The sequence below is a fragment of the Notolepis coatsorum genome, assembly GCF_963971535.1.
Source record: "Notolepis coatsorum genome assembly, chromosome: 2".
NCBI lineage: Eukaryota > Metazoa > Chordata > Actinopteri > Aulopiformes > Paralepididae > Notolepis > Notolepis coatsorum.
In genome coordinates, this window is record NC_140166.1 from 34,470,976 (window position 1) to 34,475,975 (window position 5,000).

General features: G+C 42.9%; 1 protein-coding gene across 1 annotated transcript in view; it reads right to left on the reverse strand.

Moving 5' to 3' along the window:
* notch1b (notch receptor 1b) overlaps window positions 1-5,000 on the reverse strand; it is a 97,456-nt gene that overhangs the window by 20,318 nt on the left and 72,138 nt on the right.

Genomic DNA, 5,000 nt, shown 5'->3' on the forward strand with positions numbered 1-5,000 from the left:
GATCGCTTGTGGAGAAGGAGACCATTTCCATGAGCATTTTCTTTTCTCTCCGCGATGGAGCAGCATTGAACTTCACCCAGCAGCCCGTATAATATCATTCATGTCTCCGCTCTGTGGTCTCTCGACATCGACACGCCGGTAGAACCGGCATTTAATACAGAGGTGCTTCACAGCGCGGCGTTTCACAGCGCGGGCGTTTTGCGACTCAGGCGAGAGCGTAGTTTCTTAAACGTCAAGCTACAATATAAATACGGAAACAGCTGTTGTGCGAGGAAGTCACGGAAAGAGCTGTAGAGCGTCAGATAACTGGCGGCGATAAGGGGGGCGTAATAGCGTAGGGTCAGTGGCCAATCAGAGCGCAAAACTCGAACGCGGAAACAAACATTTGTTGTCGAAAGTATTCACGCGCCCAGGACCTCCGTTCCAGCGAGCCCCTGTCTGGACCCCTGGAGCTTTACTAAGGAGTTCCTGCTCACTCTCTCGACACTCTCGACACATTGCCCCAAGAACATTCCCAATTCCTGTCTGTTGTACATTTCTGGATGTAACTCTTGTCTGCTTGGGGAATACTATTAAATATCCTGAAACGCTCCATTCTCTCTTCTCCTGTGTTCAGCGATTGGGCTCTGCTTAAAACCCATTCTCACAGTAGGTTAGTATATTAGGACAAGTGCATGCCAGTAAGGTTAGTTAGGGTTAGATTTTATATATTTTTTTCATTTCAGATAATGAACTACTACGATTCTACTCTTACTATATAAGAAGGAGAAGATACATTTGGATGTAAGAGTGACTTAAATCAAATCAAATGTATTTGTAGAGCCCGAGATCACATGGAATAGCCCCCATGGGCTGTATAAGTCTTCTTGTACAAGTCAAGAAGAAACATCACAAAAGATCAAAAACTAAAAACCACCATAAAATCCACATATGCAACACTCCCAGACTTTCCCCAATGAAGATGAGGAACGACTCACTAAAATCTAGCAATAGGGGAAAAGCACCACAGGCAGCGTGGAGGAGAGAAACCTCAGATGGGCTGTTGAAAGGGGATCCCCCAACAGGATGTCAGTGATAATATAGTGTTGCTATATCATCTTAATACAAATAGCCTGAGACCTAAACTGGCTGAAATCAAACAGTTGTTTTTAAACGGTAAGGCTAACATATTGTGTTTCACAGAAACAAAATTAGACTCATCTGTACAGGATCCAGAGATTGAAATTGAAAACTACTCAATAGTCAGGAGGGATAGGAACCAGTATGGAGGTGGCGTCTGTGTGTATATACACAAGGATACCAAATACATCAACCGTACTGACCTTAACCATGATGAAATTGAAACTGTTTGGATTGAAATCTTATTAGACAGGGCGAAACCAGTACTAGTAGGCACAATCTATAGACCACCAGAACAGAGTGGCTTTTATGACACACTTGATGGGTGTTTAGCTGGGGTGGAGGGGGTAGAAAAAATTCTTATTGGGGACTGGAACACGGATATGCAGCGTAAAGCAGCACCCGTCTTCAAGGCCTTCAGTAGATTTTCTGATCTGCACGGTTTCAGCCAGCTAATCACCCAACCCACAAGGGTATGCGATTCGACACAAACCACCATTGACCTCATTTTGACCTCTGACAAGTCAATGATCTCCAATAAAGGGGTGATAGCATGCGGGTTAAGTGATCATTATATGATTTTCTGTACCCGCAAAAAGCTAAAACAGAAGGCCGGCTGTCACAAAACAGTCACATCTAGAGACCTCAAAACTTACTCTAGAGAGGCCTTTAACCTAGAACTGGGGAGCTTGGACTGGTCAGATGAACTCAGTGGTACACAGGTTGAAGAAACATGGCTTGGATTCAAAACCAAATTCACAGCAATACTCAACAACATGGCACCGATAAGAACCACCAGGGTTAAAAATCGCGCTGAGGCATGGATGCACACTGAAATACTGGCCGCTATGAAAACCAGAGACAAAAAATGCTCTGAACTTCATAAAAGTCAGACAAAGCTTTCCAAAAGCTCAAACAGTGAACTCCAAGCCCACGTGGTTGAACTAAAAATCCAAAGAAACAGACTAAGAAATGACGTAAACACCATGATCAGAACCGCAAAAAGAAATTTCATCAACGACAAAACTGAGGAAAACAAAAACAAACCCCGCGAACTTTGGAAATTACTCAATAATCAACTAGGCTGCAGTAAAAAACTTAAAACCAGATTCTCAAACATAAACATAAAGACGGACAACACGCTCATCACAGACAAGCTGGATGTAGCCAATTACTTAAACATCTTCTTCACAAACATAGCCACAACACTGGTAAACAAACTACCCTCCCACTCAGGGCATTATGGGGTAGAACACATAGTAGCATACTACAAAAACCTAGGGGTCCACAAAGACGAATTCAAACTTGAAATGGTAACAACCGATGAGGTACTCAAAAAATTGAGCGCCCTCCAACCTAACAAGGCCACTGGCCATGACAACATCCCCTCCAAATTCCTCAGAGACGCAGCAGCCGCCATCACCCCAGTCATCACACACATAATAAACCTCTCTATAAAACAGGGGCACGTCCCCAAGGACTTCAAAATTGCGAGAGTGACCCCTCTGCACAAAAAGGGCAGCAAATTAGACCCAGGCAACTACCGCCCTGTTTCTATTCTTACCTCCATCTCGAAAGTCATGGAGAAAATAGTCTACGAACAGGTCGAAAAGTACCTGGCGGAAAAAAATCTAATCTACGAATTCCAATCTGGCTTCAGAACGTCCCACTCCACTGACACATGCCTCCTCTATTTGAACGACCACATCAAACAAGAGGTGGACGCGGGCAAATACTGCGGCATGGTCATGCTGGACCTACAAAAGGCCTTCGACACTGTCAATCACTCCATTCTAATGGACAAGCTAAAAGCAATTGGTTTTGATAGCTTATCAGTGAGCTGGATGCAATCCTACCTGGAGGGGAGAGAACAGATGGTAGAGGTAAACGGTACTCTATCCCCCCCCCCCCTCACAGTGAGCTGTGGTGTTCCACAAGGAAGCATACTAGCACCGCTACTCTTCCTAATTTATGCAAATGACATGTCGTCAGCCTGTGACTGCAACTTGTTCCTGTTTGCGGACGACTCAGCCCTGCTGGTCTCTGACAAGAACAAATTGCAGGTTGAAAAAACCCTCAGCACGGAACTAGGCAAAATCTGCATATGGCTCGCTGATAACAAACTATCATTACACATGGGCAAAACAGAGTCCATTCTCTTCGGCTCAAATAACAAACTCAGCAAGACCGACTGATTCTCAGTTACAGTGGGTGACAATATTGTCACAAGGAAAGACAAAATTACCTACCTGGGTTCCATCCTAGAGGCAAATCTTTCCTGTGACAAAATGGCATCCAATGTAATAAAAAAAGTCAACCAACGAACTAGATTCTTGTACCGGATCTCCTCTCTGGTAAACAAGAATACCCTGAAGACTCTGGCAGGAGCACTCATTCAAGGGTACTACGACTATGCTTGCACCTCATGGTACCAAAGCACCTCAAAGGCGCTTAAAACAAAATTACAAACATCACAAAACAAACTGGTCAGACTACTACTTGACCTGAACCCCAGAACCCACCTCACCCCTGCCCACTTTGACAACCTAGGATGGCTTAGAGTAGACGACAGAGTACAGCAACTTGCAATGGGCCTGGTCTACAAGATACACTATACGACCGGGGTGCCCATGTACATGTCAAAATACTTCCCAAAGGTCAGTGAATACCACAACCACTACACCAGAGGAAGCTCAACAAATCATGTTAAACCCAGATTCGGCTCAAACAAGGGACTAAACACGTTTCGCAATTATGCCACAACAATGTGGAACGTCCTACCCAAAGCTGTAAAGGAATGTGAATCCCTGCCCACATTCAAAACCGCTCTTAAAGAGCACCTACGGGAGGCTGCAATTCGAAACTGGCCACCGTAAATGCCCAAAACCCCCACCACCTCCTAATAGACAGTCTCCTCCCCACCGCATGTATATATTCCCTCCCCGCCGTATGTATATTTCCCTCCCACCCACCCACCCCCTCCTAATGTACAGTCCCCTCCCCATCATATGTATATACTCTGTCAGGATCTAGGGGTAACAGTACTGTATATTTGAATACCGCTTATGTCACAAATGTATCAGTACTAAATACCTATATGTCCCTATGCCATAAATGTCATGTATGTTGTGTATGTCATAAATGTCTATATGAATTGAAAATGGGGGACCCTGATGGAAACAAGACAAACGTCTTTCTCAGGTCTGCATCCCCTTAACAATTGTATGTATTGAGCCGTACTGTATTGTACCCATTCTGCAATCTGTTAAATAAAGTTTTCATTCATTCATTCATTCATTCATTCATTCATTCATTCATTCATTCATTCATTCATTCATTCATTCATTCATTCATTCATTCATTCATTCATGCATTCATTCATTCATTGCTATGGATGATAGATGTATGGAGAATAGAACAGGCAAATAATTGGTATGAATGTATATATACATGTAATGAAACATATATATATATATATATATATATATATATATATATATATATATATATATATATATATATATATATATATATATATACAGTATATATACAAGGTAACCATAGTATAAAAATATTTTTTTATTAGAATAAATAGAGCTAAGGAGAGTTTATGGGACAGCTACAACACAGGGAGCTGGGAGGTATTTCCTGCTATTCAAGGTTTCGCCACAGGTGGCAGTAGTGGACAACAAAACGGGATCTGAATCTACATGTTCCAGCAAAGTGCATGAATGAACCTGTCCGTCTGAACAAAGGAAGCACTAACCGGCCCTGGAGAAGTCTAGTCAAATCTGCCAAGATCAACCTGCCACCTGCTGACTCGCTCACCAGATCTTATCCTGTTCAAATCTACATAAATTCAGTGGTGGAAAGTAACTAAG